The sequence below is a fragment of the Lissotriton helveticus genome, chromosome 5_1, assembly GCF_964261635.1.
Source record: "Lissotriton helveticus chromosome 5_1, aLisHel1.1, whole genome shotgun sequence".
Lineage (NCBI taxonomy): Eukaryota > Metazoa > Chordata > Amphibia > Caudata > Salamandridae > Lissotriton > Lissotriton helveticus.
Window position 1 is genome coordinate 487,664,434 of NC_136065.1, and position 17,728 is coordinate 487,682,161.

Sequence of the window (17,728 nt, forward strand, 5' to 3'; positions counted from 1 at the left end):
AAGCTGTGAGATCACCTCACAGCACACATTTCCTACCACTCACCGTTCCCCTCAATAAAAATGATACCCTACTTGTGTGGATGGGCCAAGTGCCTATGACATGGAAGGGCCAAAAATGAGTAGAGATTGAGGGGAGCCCCAAAGCCCCCCCTCAAGCAGGTTGTTTATCCGTTTTTAGGCTGACACTACTTTGGGCACCCACACAAGTGAGGCATCATTTTTCACGGGAGACCAAGGGAAATGCTGGGTGGTAGGAAATTGTGCCTCTGCAGTGATCGTACAACTTTCCCACACAGAAACGTGAGAAAAATATGATTTTTCAGCAAAATTATTTTTTTATTGTTTTTATTGGTCTTTTTATTCATAACACATTTCCAATCATCACAGGTATGAATTGCAGACGTTTCAATCTGAAAAAATTAGGTACAACTTACTGAATATAGGTATGCAATCAGTCAGTTATGCAGAGTGTGAGATGGTTCCCCTTAGCCATGTCCTGTTCTACAGTCGGAGATACACTTGATTTCCATGATATGCATTTCACCCACTCCATTTTCTCTCCCATATCTTAGGGCATCCTCTGAATTTGAGTACCTCTTTTTCTGCTACCATGCATTTGTCCAGCTCAGCCGCCCAGATATTTAGTGCGGGTTGCCCCGCCACCCCCCCTCCACTTCATCGCAATGGCTCTCTTAACCAACACATAGCCCAGGGTAACCAGTTGTTGTGCTACTTCAGTTAGGTCGGTTGGCTCCCAGATATTGAGGAGCCCCAATAGTGGAGTGAGGCTGATTGTTTTGCCTAGTGCATCTAACATGTTTGTGCTCATCCCCTCCCACATGGGACGCAGGAATGGGCGATCCCAGATAGTATCGTAATAGGTTGCAGCTTGGTAACACCCCCTTAAGCAAGAGGCATCCTGTTGTGTCCCAATTTTAGCCAATGTAACCCCGGTGAGGTACGTTCTATGCAGAACTTTTAGTAGGATCAGCCGAAAGCGAAGTGAAATGGCTGCCCCTCTCGGCGACATCAGTGCAGTTTGCCAATCGGTGTCATCAATGTCACCAATGTCGAGCTAGGAAAGGTTCAGGTAGGTTATTACACATCTTCTGGTACATTAGGGAGATTGCCTTGACAGGGAGTGATTCAGAAAGTAGTCGGTCCTCAAGTTGAGAAGATTCTGGAAGGTTGCTCAAGTCTGGGAGAGCAGTCGTTAGAGCATGACGAACCTGCAGGTATCAGAACGCCTCCTCCTGGGCCAATTCGTATTTCTTCTGCAGTTCTGGAAATGAGAGGACCCTGCCCTTTTTCACAAAGATGACCCATATTGGAGAGTCCGATCACATCCCATTTGTCAAACCCGGTTGATGGCATAGGAGTCCGAACTTCTCGGTGTACCACACCCAAGTGGATTTTTCAGCTAAATTTGAGGTTTGCAGGGAATTCAGGGTAGGAAAGCTTTGGGGGATCCACGCAAGCCATACCTCCCTGGACTCCCCCCGGTGTCTAGTTTTCAGAAATATGTGGGTTTGGTAGGTTTCCCTAGATGGCCACTGAGCCCAGGGCCAAAAACCCAGGTGACCTCCCTTGCAAAACCAGGTTGTTTTGTAATTGGTAATGTGATGTCTCCACAATATGTTTTGGGACCTTGCCTGTCATGGGTACTAGGCCCACCCACACAAGTGAGGTACCATTTCAATCGTGAGACCTGGAGGAATGCTGGGTGGTGGGAAATTTGTGTCAGCCAAGTATTCCCACAACTTTCCGCCACAGAAAAGTTAGAAAAATTTGATTTCTTTCAGCTAAATTTGAGATTTGAAGGGGATTCTGGTTTGCAAAGCTTTGTGGGATTCACGCAAGTCATACCTCCATGGACTCCCCAGGGTATACAGTCTACAGAAATGTTTGGGTTTGGTATGTTTCCCTAGATGGCCACCAAGCCTGAGGCCAAAAACTCAAGTGAGCCCCCATGCAAAAACAGGTCAATTTGTGATAGGTAATTTTGATGCCTCCACAATACATTTTGAGCCCTTGCCTGTCGTGTTTACTTGGCCCACCCACACAAGTGAGGTACCATTTTAATTCAGAGACCTGGGGGAATGCTGGGTGGTGGGAAATTGTGTTAGCCCGGTGTTCCCACACCTTTTCCAAGCAGAAATCTGAGATAATTTGATTTTATCCAGCTAAATTTGAGGTTTGCAGGGGATTCTGGGTATGAACACATTTGGAGATCCATGCAAGCCATACCTCTCTGGACTCCCCCATGTGTTTAGTTTTCAGAAATGTGTGGGTTTTGTAGGTTTCCCTAGATGGCCGCCGAGCCCGGGGCAAAAAATCCAGGTGACCCCCCTTGCAAGGCCAGGTTATTTTGAAATTGGTGATTTTGATGTCTCCACAATACATTTTGGGTCCTTGTCTGTCATGGGGACTTGTACTGTGACCAAATACCCAGGTGACCACCTTGAAAAACCAGGTCATTTTGTGATAGATAGTTGGAGACCTGTGTTTTTGGCTTGCAGACATGTAGAGGAACCTAAAACACCCAGATATTTCTGAAAACTAGACTGCCATGGGAGTCCAGGGAGGTGTGGCTTGCACTAATCTCCCAACATCCTCCTTCCCAGAAGCAGCTGCAAACCTCAAATTTTGCTAAAAAGTCACAGAACGTCTGTGGCAATTTTTGGGGGATGGGGGCATAGGCTTTTGGGCAGCCCCCACCCCAACATTTACAATACAAAATCCCAGGTTTCTAGTGTGCTTTCTGTCCCCCTGTGGGGCAGATTGGGGGCTATTGCCTCCATCTGCCTCCCAGGGGGGGCAGAAGGACTGTGGAATTTTGCAGGGGTGGGGGCATTGGCATGCCCATCTCAGGGAGCCCCCACCTCAAAATGTTCTAAAAAAAATCCCAAGTGCCTAGTGTGCTTTCTTTCCCCCCGAGGTGGCAGATTGGGGGTTACTGCCCACATATGCCTCCCAGGGGGGGCAGAAAGAATGATTATGCTAATAAATATTTGGGGCGACCATCCCTGATGTCTAGTGGGTGGATCCCGGCTTGGGGATCGCCCTCCTGGGGTGATCCTCAAGCATGGATCCACTAGGAATAGGTGCCAATGGAAAAGGGAGATTCTCTCCTTTCCAATGATACCTCTCCTGTCTTTCTACATGCTCGGGGGCTGAGATAGGCCCACATAGAAAGTGAAACTGAAATGATCAGATCGGCTAATTTCAGTTTCTATTAAATGACGTGCGGTGTGCGCGCTGATCATCATTTCACAGAAACCAAAGATACAGCCTCAGGAACTGGAGAAGCTCTTTGGCAGACTCCAAGGCTGTTGGGGGGGAAATGAGATCACTCTGGTGCCCGCACCAGATGGATTTCCTGTGCCTTGTGTTAGGATGGAGGAAGCTGTCCTGCGTACACGAGCACCGTGGCACAAGACGGCTCCTGGTCGTCCTGCACACGGAAGGGATTAACAGCACCTCCATATAGTCTATGCTTATACATTTGCACGATGATAATAAGCTATCATATTACATTATCGGCACACACAGGGGTGCACACATCTAAGAACGGAGACAGACAAATCAAGTAGAGGGTTCACCCCAATGAAAAAATTACCTCAGCTTTACACTTGAAGATTCTACTGGAAGAGCCAAAAATGAATATAGGCTTACTGTGGTGACGGATGAATGGCACATTTCACAACATGTGTTATTGTCTTGCATTTGGTTTTTTAGCATCCTTCGAAGCATTTTGAATGGCAGGCTCAGCAAGTACACAGTGGCCTACACCTACATTTGTATATCTAAAAACAATCATAAATTCACACAATTTACTGCAAAACAAGGAGCTTTGAGAAATAATGTTAATACAGTCCCATTAATCAGAAAAATAAGGAAAGCTACCATGGAATTAGTATGCACTATAGATGTGTACTGTTCTGTTTCTTCTTAACACTCATTTTGTACCACTAGTGTGTGACTATGGAGGAGACGTCCCCCACACTTAGCTATGGAGCCCGCAGTTTAATATGACTGGGGTAAGTAAAAGCACTGAGTAGCATGTGCAATAAGTAAGCATCAGGTGGTGCACTGTAAATCATGTATTAGATGCTAATTAACCTTTTCTTCCCCACAATCTGTTGGTTCAATTCGCTCTCCCCCACAACCCTACCCTTCACCCCCCTTTTTAAAAATAAATGCTGCAGATAGCATTTGTACAAAATTGAATGTTTGCCACCATGGATGGTGAGAGGCACAACTATCACTTTGTCTATTATATGAACCTAAAGCCAGTTTTTAATTATGAATGTGTGTTGAGAGAAGTATGTGCAGTATTGATATTTTGTAATGGAAAAACCATTCACCTTATCCCTCTTCCTTCTTTTTCTTGTTCACTTCAGGTATTCTCTGAACCATGAGAGGGACCTGTAGGGTGTACATTTTTCACCTTCTCTCATGGTTTGAATGCACACCATTGCCCTATAGTTGTTCTAAACTGAAAAAGACCCTAGACTCTTTTGGGCTCATACAGAGGTTTAAACATGTTGGTAACACGTACATACTAAGTCAGGTGATCCATTGTATTTCAGCTAACAGCCATTTTCTTTGGAAGGTTTATAAACAAACCAGAGGTACTCGTTGATTTTACATCTAGGTTTTGTTTATATTCACCCTTATCCCTCCTAAAAAACAGGACCCAATGTATTGTCCTGATCTGAGATTTATAAGAACTCCTAGGGATAGACTAGCTTGACCTAGTTGAGTCTGCCAGGGCGACACTGCTCCTACCCGGTGTGAGAGGTCATAAAATGATAAAGCATGCCTCGATAAGTTGAAGGTTAGACGACTTCTCAAAAATCTTTTGATGACCCACATCTAGGAGTAGTCAGTAACCCAAATCGGATAGAACTGACATAATAATACCCTCAAGCTTAATTCTTGTGTTGCATCCTTTCGAAGGACATACTTGAGGTAGAACCTCCATTCCTCTCTCCTTAGGGATTTGCTAAGAACTCCGCACACAGAAGTAGAGGGTGTGCAGAGTTGTTAATCTCAGAATGTAGTTTGTGAATACCAAAAAACAGTAAACTTAGATAACAGTGTAAGCTTTCGTTTGTAAATCAGGCTCATGTCTATCACAGTCCAAGAAGAATAAAATGTAAAAAATACTATGAAGTTTCAGAGGTATCAGTTCATTGTACAGCTCCAGGGACAAAAAAGTCAAAATGGACATAATTCAGATGGAGAAAACATCCAACTCTTTCTGCCAGAGGCAATATGGAGCACTTGATAGTTTTAAAGATGACAGTCAATGGATACCTTCCAGTGACATGGGCGAAAATCCCTCTGCCCCTGCAAACCGAATCAGCTGCAAACGACCAGTCAAGTACAGTTATATGTATGCTCCATGTAAATATAATCTTTAATAAAAAATTACAGAAATAAAAAAAAGATCTATGAATATTTTAGCAGTTGCCACATATAAATGATGAGCCATCACATAAAGATGGTTGCAAAACTGCTTTCTTGTGTAAATACATTATTCATACCAGCAACAGCTGGAAAGCACAGAAGCGGCAACATCGACGTGCAAGTTGACCTTGGAACACAAATACTTTTCAATCCAAACCAGTTGACAACTAAACATTCTATCCTAGCCCTATGTATGAACAGGGCAAGATGAAGCATTGCTTTCCATCAAAAAGATCGAACCTTGCCCTGGAAGCCTTGTGGGTTAATCCTGATGAAGCAGCCAAGATATAGAAGCAGTTAATTAAAGACAGGTGTAGGGATTATCTATGGAGTGAGCAGAGGAGAAAACCTTCTTCAAGAAGCCTAACTGATCACTTCTTATATCATGAGATTACCCCCTTCTTTGAAGCGTCCTTAGACTCCATACCAGTTTTTTTTCCCAGACAGCTTTACCTGAAGTGTACTTATTGAACACTTCCATTGGCTGAATTTGCAGGAAGGTGGGGAACGCTACCAACCCTAGTTATTTTTTGTCCAATGTGTAACACTGGTTACCACACCTCATTTTATTTTCTTGTGCCCTGCCCTTATATTGCAATGCACGAAATTCATATTTACTGTATGTCAACTGCTGGGTTTATTGTGTAGGATTAGTGAATGGATAAACTCTAGTATGTGCCCAAACCACTTAGATACCAATCTGATCAACTGTAATTTTGATCCTTGCCTGCTATTGGGCAGGAATTTTGGACATACTTTCTGTATTAGTCTTAAACAATGTTGTTTACTTTTTGTTCTTAACCTATTTATTGTATTTTGGGATTATTATATTTAATATATTTTTGATTTGATGTATGTGTTTTATGGATTTGTAATCCAAAATAAACAATTTTGATGATGATGATGCGCAAATCTTTACAAATGGCAAATATAACTCAATAGCAGAGAGCAAGATAACACTGAACATAGCACCAAAAATGGAAAAGAAAAGGCATCTACCTACAACTACCACAAACTCATAGGGGCACCACCATAAGATAGAACTATCTATGTCCAACATAGTTCAAGTAACTTCTTTAACTTCTAGGAACACTTGTTCTATCACCTGAAGAACTTGATACAATCTCTCTAAGCTGACCGTCTGAAAAACTTTATTCTCCTTACCTCGGGCGGCTCCTCGGCTAAGGCACAGAAGAATTGCCTCACTGCCTAGAGAGGCAACAGATAAAAAATAAAATGGTAATAAAACTATTCTATTATCATTATATTTTTTACTCTCTACCTAGGCTGCTGAGTCGAGTCTGGGCCATCCTCTCTATTCCAGCGTTGTCAGCTAGGATGGAGGAGTGCTAGGTGCACTTTAAGTGTGCATAGCTGTTTGGCCGATGTGCACTTAATAGGCATTTACCACTCCTCCTCTCTAGCTGTTGACAGCATGTTATGCCGGCCAAACAGACATGCGCACTTAGTATTTCTCCTCCTGGCTATGTTGCAGAAACAGATGGAGAACCAATGCAGACTCCCAGGTCCTAGCTGAGTAGCATTTCAACTCGCTCAAGCCAATCACAATGCTGCTCTCCTGAGAGAGCAGCATCATGATTGGGTGGGGATGGGAGCAGAGAAGCATTGAGGCGGCTGGAGCAGAGGAGCACCGAGGCGGCAGCCGGCGGCAGCAGTGGCAGGAAAGCTCTTATATGGGTTTTTATTACCACCCCCGCTCCACTAAGTGTTATTGGCAGTAGCCGCTACTGCCTTACCTAATCTTTTTACATTCTAAATTACATTTTTAAACTGACCTACACTTTTCTGAACTATCACTCTGGCTTAATGTAAATGAACTTTGCTACCAAGGCTCTTCTTCATCCAAGAGGAAGACACAGCCGTTAATGTTTTCCTTCCTTTGGGCAACTCAAAAGAAATGCCACCAGTTGTATTGTGTGGTGTGGACTAGTAAGTTCATAATATACGCTGTAGCACATTACCCCGCTGAGTACAATGTACATAAACTATTTTCATATTTTTTTTCTAAACTATTGGCCCTAGAGCAGAGCTGGCTAGGCTCTAAGATGGCTGACCTCTATGCGAGCTCTGACCTGGATCCCAGTTTAACTGCTCTGGGAGACGATCTGTGGTTCCTGTGAACTGGGGGGAGTTAGATGTGGGGTAAGCAGTTGGGAGTTTGTAGGACAATATTCATTCCTGTCCACAGCTCGCAACATTGCATGGCTGTCCATGCACATTGTGGCCTAAGGGGGGTGGTGCTGCAATCTAAAGTGTAGCTACCAGTGATGGTGCGATGACTCCGACTGCCGCCAGAGTAAAAGGAGGGGGTTGTCTAGGGGGCACCACTGAGCTCCGAGATGTGAAAGGTAGCTGAGGGGTGGACAAGAATGTGTGAGAACAAAGCAGAATAGGGTAGGGGGGAGAGGCAGAACTGCAACCAGAGTAGGTGAGGTGCTTCCTCGTTACTGGCAGAGTGGGATCACAACACTATTGATGTCCTAACTCAAGCTTGAGTAAAACAAAGTTCCCTTGATCACGTTATCACCCAATGCATCCAAATAAAGCACAGTGCTCTAAACTAATATTGGCTAACATCAAATATTTCAAAGACACTATATTTTAAAAAAAAGATTTTGTTCTTATTTATTTTCATTTATAATCATTAACACAACCCATGATATATTTTTAAAAACCCTAGATTTCCTAAAAATGTGTATAAGACACAATCTCATCAATTCTTGTTGCAATCATTAAAAACAGAAAACTCATAAATTATGAATCAACATACATCAACCTTTGCCTAAAATAAATCAGTTATGACCTGCATAATCGAGACAGGCTGATCTTAACCCCTTCGCTGCTAGGCCTTTTCCCCTCCAGGGCTAAGCCTTTTTTTTTATATTTGGGACAGTGCTCGCTTAGGGCCCTGTAACGTTTGACAACTAAAGGTATCCACGCCAATTTTGGGTCCTTTTCTTCCAACATCATGGGGATTCTAAAGGTACCCAGGGTTTGTGGATTCCCCATGGAGGGGTCCAAGAAATTAAGCAAAATACAGTAAATATTTTGTTTTTTCCCGAAAAATGTGAAAAATGGGCTGCAAATGAAAGCCTCTGGGTTTTTCCTTGCAAATGTTATCAAAAAAGGGTTTGTGGGACTGAAATCACCATTTTCCCAGATTTTAGGGAATGACAGTCTTTTGTCAGAAAACCAACATTTTTCACACAGTTTTGGCAGTTTTCTGGGACATAGCCTATTTTTGCTATTTTTAGTGCATCCAACCTCCTTCCAGTTAATGGTAAAAATGAGTATGAAAGCAATAATGGATCCTGGAAAGCTATACATTTTGGAAAAGTAGACAAAATTCAGAAAGGGGTCATTTGTCTAAATCCATAAAGGTTTCTTTATAGAAACTAACAGTTAAATGTTGGAAACATTGAAAATTAGTTGAAAAAAAAAACCTTTTGTGTCAACGTTTTTACCTGTAACTTCTTATAATTATGAAAGCTGTAGAAAGTAATATACGGTTACATTTGCTGGTCCTTCCTGGTTGTGGGGATATATAGGACTTGTAGGTTCACCAAGAACCTGACGAACCCAGAGCCAAAAACTGCGCAGCAACTTGCAATGGTATTTTGTTACGTACCGGGTTTAGAGCAATCATTCTTTGAAAATATATACATGGAAAAATCGGTACAAAAGACACCTATGTATTTCTGAAATGGGTACAAATTATAGAGTTTAGAAACAGTACATGTTTGCACATTTTCAAAATTGGGAATACTCCTACTAGCATGAGAATTATGGGTCATTTTTCAAAATTACTGCTTTTTTACATAATGTCTTTCATTTGGAAGGGGGAAATGCATGAAAACTCAATAGGTAATAGTTGATTTATAAATCTGAATTACCCTAAGTCTCCCGATAAAAATGGCACCTCACTTGTGTAGGTCGGCCTTGTGCCTGCGACAGGAAACGGCGCAAAACACAACGTGGTCACACCTCAATCCATTTTTGAAAAGTAGACACCCTAGGGAATCTAGGATGGGGTGACTTGACTGTCTCTCACCAGGTTCTGTTACCCAGATTCCTTTGCAAACCTAAAACATTGACAAAAAAATGTATTTTCCTCATATTTCTGTGATGGAAAGTTCTGGAATCTGCGTGGATCAACAAATTTCCACACACCACACGTTCCCCAAAGTCTTCTGAGAAAAATGGTACCTCACTTGTGTGGGTTGGCCTAGTGCCTGCGACAGAAAACGACGCAAAACGCAACGCGGTCGCACCTCAATTGCGCAGTGAAGAATGACCCTTTTTTGGCAAAGTGCCTACCTGTAGTTTGTGAACCCTAGCTCGGCCGGCACCTAGGGAAACCTAGCAAACCTATACATTTTTAAAAACTAGACACCCAGTGGAATTCTGGATGGGGTGACTTGACTGCTTCCCACCAGGTTCTGTTACCCAGAATCCCTTGCAAACCTAAAAAAGTTGACAAAAAAAACACATTTTCCTCATATTTCTGTGGTGGAAAGTTCTGGAATCTGCGTGGATCAACAAACTTCCACCCACCCCGCGTTCCCCAAAGTCTTCTAAGAAAAATGGTACCTCACTTGCGTGAGTCAGCCTAGTGCCTGCGACAGGAAACAGCACAAAACGCAACGTGGTCGCACTTCACTTTCGCAGTGAAAAATGACCCTTTTTTGGCAAAGTGCCTACCTGTAGTTTTTGAACCCTAGCTCTGCCGGCACCTAGGGAAACCTAGCAAACCTATATATTTGTGGAAACTAGACACCCAGGGGAATTCAGGATGGGGTGACTCGACTGCCTCCCACCAGGTTCTGTCACCCAGAATCCCTTGCAAACCTAAAGAATTGACAAAATAACCACATTTTCCTCACATTTCTGTGGTGGAAAGTTCTGGAATCTACGTGGATCAACAAATTTCCACCCACCCAGCGTTCCACAAAGTCTTTTGAGAAAAATGGTACCTCACTTGCGTGGGTCAGCCTAGTGCCTGCGACAGGAAACGGCGCGAAACGCAATATGGTCGCACCTCAATTTCGCAGTGAAAAATTACCCTTTTTTGGCAAAGTGCCTACCTGTAGTTTTTCAACCCTAGCTCTGCCGGCACCTAGGGGAACCTAGCAAACCTATACATTTCCGAAAACTAGACACTCAGGGGAATTAAGGATGGGGTGACTCGACTGCTTCCCACCAGGTTCTGTTACCCAGAATCCCTTGCAAACCTAAATAAATAACAAAAAAATAAATTTTCCTCATATTTCTCTGATGAAAAGTTCTGGAATCTGCGTGAACCAACAAATTTCCATGCACCCCGCGTTCCCCCAAAGTCTCCTGGGAAAAATGGTACCTCACTTGCGTGGGTCAGCCTAGTGCCTGCGACAGGAAATGGCACAAAACGCAACGTGGTCGCACCTCAATTTCGCAGTGAAAAATGACCCTTTTTTGGCAAAGTGCCTACCTGTAGTTTTTTAACCTTAGCTTTGCCGGCACCTAGGGAAACCTAGCAAACCTATACATTTCTGAAAACTAGACACCTAGGGGAATTCCGGATTGGGTGACTTGACTGCCTCTCACCAGGTTCTGTTACCTAGAACCCCTTGCGAACCTACAAAAAAACACATTTTCCTCACATTTCTGTGGTGGAAAGTTCTGGAATCTGTGTGGATCCACAAATTTCCTCCCAACCAGCGTTCCCCAAGGTCTCCCGATAAAAATGGTAGCTCACTTGCGTGGGTCAGCCTAGTGCCTGCGACTAGAAATGGCGCAAAACGCTAAGTGGTCACACCTCAATTTCGCAGTGAAAAATGACCCTTTTTTGGCAAGGTGCCTACCTGTAGTTTTTTAACCCTAGCTCTGCCGGCACCTAGGGAAACCTAGCAAACCTATACATTTCTGAAAACTAGACACCCGGGGGAATTCAAGATGGGGTGAGTCGACTGCCTCCCACCAGATTCTGTTGCCCAGAATCCCTTTCAAACCTAAAAAATTGACAAAAAAAAGACATTTTCCTCACATTTCTGTGGTGGAAAGTTCTGGAATCTGCGTGGATCAACAAATTTCCACCCACCCAGCGTTCCCCAAAGTCTTATGAGAAACATGGTACCTCACTTGCGTGGGTCAGCCTAGTGCCTCCGAAAGGAAACGGCGCAAAACACAATGTGGTCGCACCTCAATTTCGCAGTGAAAAATTACCCTTTTTGGCAAAGTACCTACCTGTAGTTTTTTAACCTTAGCTTTGCCGGCACCTAGGGAAACCTAGCAAACCTATACATTTCTGAAAACTAGACACCTAGGGGAATTCCGGATTGGGTGACTTGACTGCCTCTCACCAGGTTCTGTTACCTAGAATCCCTTGCGAACCTACAAAAAAACACATTTTCCTCACATTTCTGTGGTGGAAAGTTCTGGAATCTGTGTGGATCCACAAATTTCCTCCCAACCAGCGTTCCCCCAGGTCTCCCAATAAAAATGGTAGCTCACTTGCGTGGGTCACCCTAGTGCCTGCGACTAGAAATGGCGCAAAACGCTAAGTGGTCACACCTCAATTTCGCAGTGAAAAATGACCCTTTTTTGGCAAGGTGCCTACCTGTAGTTTTTTAACCCTAGCTCTGCCGGCACCTAGGGAAACCTAGCAAACCTATACATTTCTGAAAACTAGACACCCGGGGGAGTTCAAGATGGGGTGAGTCGACTGCCTCCCACCAGATTCTGTTACCCAGAATCCCTTGCAAACCTAAAAAATTGACAAAAAAAAGACATTTTCCTCACATTTCTGTGGTGGAATGTTCTGGAATCTGCGTGGATCAACAAATTTCCACCCACCCAGCGTTCCCCAAAGTCCTATGAGAAACATGGTACCTCACTTGCGTGGGTCAGCCTAGTGCCTCCAAAAGGAAATGGTGCAAAACACAATGTGGTCGCACCTCAATTTCGCAGTGAAAAATTACCCTTTTTTGGAAAAGTACCTACCTGTAGTTTTTTAACCTTAGCTCTGCAGGCACCTAGGGAAACCTAGCAAACCTATACATTTTTGAAAACTAGACACCTAGGGGAATTCAGGATTGGGGGACTCGACTGCCTCTCACCAGGTTCTGTTACCCAGAATCCCTTGCGAACCTACAAAAAACACATTTTCCTCATATTTCTGTGGTGGAAAGTTCTGGAATCTGCGTGGATCCACAAATTTCCTCCCAACCAATGTTCCCCCAGGTCTCCCGATAAAAATGGTAGCTCACTTGCGTGGGTCAGCCTAGTGCCTGCGACCGAAAACGGCACAAAATGCAAAGTGGTCACACCTCAATTTCGCAGTGAAAAATGACCCTTTTTTGGCAAGGTGCCTACCTGTAGTTTTTTAACCCTAGCTCTGCCGGCACCTAGGGAAACCTAGCAAACCTATACATTTCTGAAAACTAGACACCCGGGGGAATTTAAGATGGAGTGAGTCGACTGCCCCCCACCAGGTTCTGTTACCCAGAATCCCTTGCAAACCTAAAAAATTGACCATAAAAAAACACATTTTCCTCACATTTCTGTGGTGGAAAGTTCTGGAATCTGCATGGATCAACAAATTTCCACCCACCCCGCGTTCCCCAAAGTCGTCTGAGAAAAATGGCAGCTCACTTGCGTGGGTCAGCCAGTGCCTGCGACAGGAAACAGCGCAAAACGCAACGTGGTTGCGCCTCAATTTCGTAGTGAAAAATGACCCTTTTTTGGCAGAGTGCCTACCTGTAGTTGTTTAACCCTAGCTTTGCTGGGACATAGGGAAACCTAGCAAACGTATACATTTCTGAAAACTAGACACCCAGGGAAATTCAGGATGGGGTGAGTCGACTGCCTCCCACCAGGTTATGTTACCCAGAATCCCTTGCAAACCTAAAGAATTGACAAAAAGACACATTTTCCTCACATTTCTCTGGTGGAAAGTTCTGGAATCTGCATGGATCAACACATTTCCACCTACCTCGCATTTCCCAAAGTCTTCTGAGAAAAATGGTACCTCACTTGCGTGGGTCAGCCTAGTGCCTGCGACAGGAAACGGTGCAAAACGCAACGTGGTCGCACCTCAATTTCGCAGTAAAAAATGACCCTTTTTGGCAAGGTGCCTACCTGTAGTTTTTTAACCCTAGCTTTGCCGGGACCTAGGGAAACCTAGCAAACCTATACATTTGTGAAAACTAGACACCAAGGGAAATTCAGGATGGGGTGACTTGTCTGTTTCCCACCAGGTACTGTTACCCAGAATCCCTTGCAAACCTAAAAAAGTGACCAAAAAAAAACACATTTTCCTCACATTTCTGAGGTGGAAAGTTCTGGAATCTGCGTGGATCAACAAATTTCCACCCACCCCGCGTTCCCCAAAGTCTTCTGAGAAAAATGGTACCTCACGGGGGGCGGAGCTTGCCAGCGCTGATGGCGGACGCCTGATCCACGGTGAGAGAGCAAGTGCCGACGCACAGGGCTGCTCCTCCCTGGCCTGGATTTAGCAAGCTGCCAGGCGTGCGTGCCCCGACGTGCGGCGGCCGGATTGACCTTGGCCCGGTGGTGCGGAGGTGACCGGGGGAGCACGAGTGACAGCATTGCGGTGCAGTCAGGAAGCGGTCTAGATTACTCTGCCTGTGCGGCTCTCTTTCTTTGCGGGGGGAGCCTTCTCTTAATGACACACGGGCGCTCATTTGACATTGTGTTGGGCAGCCCTTGAGCCAGAGTACCGGGGGCTCCCGCTGTCTCCCCCCTGCTTGGCGGGGACACGTGGCACCCCCCTCGGCGCTGCAGGACTTGGCACCCGCGCACCGTGGTGCCTTTGTCGATGCTGTGGCGGCGTGGGACCCTTGGAGCTACTACTCGGACCCCCTGAGGCACTTGTGGTTGACTGCAGCCTGGAGAACCCACTTTGCTAAGTTATTCTGGCTGCGCAGCTGGAGATAAGGCGCCATACTACTCCCACGGACGATAAGAGCGCCCGCCGTAGTAGATACTTGGTGGTGAGCCCCTTCGCTGTCCTGGAGGACCGGCGGGGGTAGCGCATTAGATCTTCGCAGCTGCGGAGTTGACGGCCCTGGAGGTGTGGGAGGGCCGTGTCCCCTGGGCCTGAGTTGCCCTGCTGTTTCGGAGATAGTGGAGAAGGCGGTCTGTGATTACTCGAAGGGAAGACGTGACACCTAGGGGGGCGGAAAGCACTTTTTACGCCAACATTAAAGCCCTGTTGGTAACAATGGAAAAAGGCCTTCAGGACAGCATGACCTCCCTGGGCTCCAAGATCGATGCGCTCTCCTATCGCATGGATCGCATGCCCGAAAGAGTCGATAAGCATGCGAAGCGCCTGGATATGGCGGAAAGGCGCATAATGGAGGTGGAAGAAGCGCAAACGGAATAGGATAAAGTCCGTAAGCAGCATGACAGAATCCTGCAAGTAATTCAAGAGAAGTCGGAAGACTTGGAGGCCCGCTCCAGCAGATCGAACACACGCATTACGGGAGTTTCGGAGACCACCCAAACGGGAAAGATGGAGCTGTTTGTCGAGAAGTTGTTGACCACACTTCTGGGAGCTGACGTGTTTTCCCCGATGTTCATAGTGGAGAGAGCGCACCGCTCGCTGGGCCCGCGTCCGAAGCCGGGGGCTCCCCCGAGGTCGATTATAGCCAAGCTACTGAATTACAGAGACAGAGACACAGCCCTGCGGATAGCATGGGAAAAAAAGTCGCTGCAATTTGAGGGGTCGGACATCTCCATATACCCGGATTTCACTGCGAAGGTGCAAGAAGAACGGAGGCACTTTGCTCCCTACAAGAGGCAACTCAGAGACCTTGGACCGGATTATGCCATGCTGTACCCAGCGAAATTGAGAATAAATCGGCAGGGCCACTCACACATCTTCACGGACCCGAAGGACCTCCACAAAGCATTGAAAGTATGGACAAAAGAAAGTAGGAGCAGCCCCAGGAGCCAGAATGACGAGGAGGAAGCCGATAACCAGCTCAATAAACAGGACTAAATACTCAACATGTACTGGGAGCTCTACTCTGCACGGAGGCTCGTTGGCTCGCTAGCTGCCCTGTATTGGACTAGGAGTGTGAACCCACTACACAGCCCATCTGCGCACCTTCGCGCGTGGAGTCCTAGACACTGCAGGGGGGTCTGTGGTGGCCCGGATGATCTGTCCAGCTGGTGAAACTGTTTTGGTTTTTCCTATTGCTGCCACGGATAAGCTGTTTTCGCCTGAAAAGCTGCTGATGGTATATTGCAGGGGACATAGATCGGTTATTGGACTTAATTTGGGACATTTTTGGCGGTGTGAGCACCAAATTGAAGTTTAGTTGTCACAATTACCTGATCCCCTGACGACTTTAGTTGGGATGCTTACTTTTGGTATTGGTGGCATGGGGGGAGGCATGCGCAGGGAGTAGGAGTAGGTGGGATCGATACACCTGGCAACCTCGGCCCCTGCGCTGTGAGCACTTTTGATCCCCCTCTGGGATTCCTTGAGTTTCCTGGGGGAGTATTGGGAGGGCTGGTCTGCTGTGGGAGGGAGTTGGGGGGCTCAGGGGGGAGTTGATGTTCGAATTGGGGTTGGTCAACGAGGGGCGGGGGGGAGAAGCTATAGGGAGGGACTCTCCTAGCTTACCCAGTGGGGTTTCACTGGATTCACAGCAACCACAGATTGCTTTGTTTGAATTGGTAGAAGTTTGTTAAAAGTCTTTGGAGGCCTTGCCCAGCCCGATCTTTCATTTTATATCCTTTGCCTGCGCTGATACAAAACAGTTACACACATACACTACTGTGCTGTGCGATGGCTGAAACCGATATAGGCGAGGGGGGTGTGCATATGCCTAAACTAACAGCCATCACTTGGAATGTCCGTGGCCTAAATAACCACCGCAATGTCAGACAGGTTCTCAGCTACCTGCAACGTCAACACGTAGATATAGCCCTGCTCCAGGAAACACATCTCCCTGCATATAGTCACATGCTTAGAAGTAGGGGACTAGAGGGTAACATCTCTGTAGCGGGGTACACCACTAGCTCCAAAGGAGTCTTGACATGGGTTAACCCCAGATCCAAACTGCAAATTTAGACCCTGGAATCGGATACTGATACCAGATTCGTGATATCTAGGTGTCACAGTCCGGCTGTAGAACTCACAGTGGTAAACACCTACGGTCCGAACTTTGACTCGCCGGAATTTTACAAGACCCTTACCGCCAAGATAAAGCGAGTTGACCAGAGGAGCCCGCTACTTTGGGGGGGCGATCTTAACCTGGTTCTTGACCTGACCCTAGACCGGTCAGCCGGCCCCGCTCGCAGGCCTACGGCCGCTGCGCTAGAACTCCGAAGTGCGATGACTCGCCTGGGGTTGGAGGATGTATGGCGATCACGGAATCCACATCAAGCCGTATAAAAGACTGCAGAATTCTCCCTAGAACATTGTCTGATCACTCACCAGTCTTGCTGGAAATGCATATCCCAGCTAAATTGATACCGCCCTTTACGTGGAGGTTTCCGCCTAACTCGCTACTTGACCCAGTATTCAGGACAGAGCTGGCTGAGGCCATAGCCATTTTTTTTTAGCACAATGTGGGCTCAGTAGAGAGCTTCCAGGTGGTGTGGGAGGCCTTCAAGGTCTATATCCGAGGCGTTGCAATGTCAAAGCACTCGGGTATACTTAAATCCTTTCGGCGGAGGCTAGCGGACCTTGAGAGACAACTGGAACAGTTGGAGCGCAGGCAATATAGCCTTGAGGACGATACTGTGGGTGAAGAGATTAAATCCCTGCTTCCGGAATATCATGATGAAGCAGACAGGGAGGTCAAATACATGAGCAAGTACTCCACTGCTAGGGTATATGGCGAGGGGGAGCGGCCAAGTGCAGTACTAGCAAACCTAGTGAGGGGAGCGCGACGGCGTTAACACGTCACAGTAGTTAACACCCCAGAGGGGGAACCAACCACTGATGAAGGGGACATTGCCGAGGTCTTTAAAAGATACTAATCTGACCTGTACTCCTCTAAAAATGACAATATGGAAGAGGAAATTCAGGACTACCTAGGCCACATTGACCTCCCCATTCTACCCGACTCTGACAGGGAATTCCTCATGCAACCTATAGATAAGGATGAGATTTTAGACGCTCTGGCTAGCATGAAATCGGGTAGCGCTCCAGGAGCAGATGGTCTCACTGCCAGCTTCTATAAAACATTTAAGGACCAACTGATCCCACACCTATCGA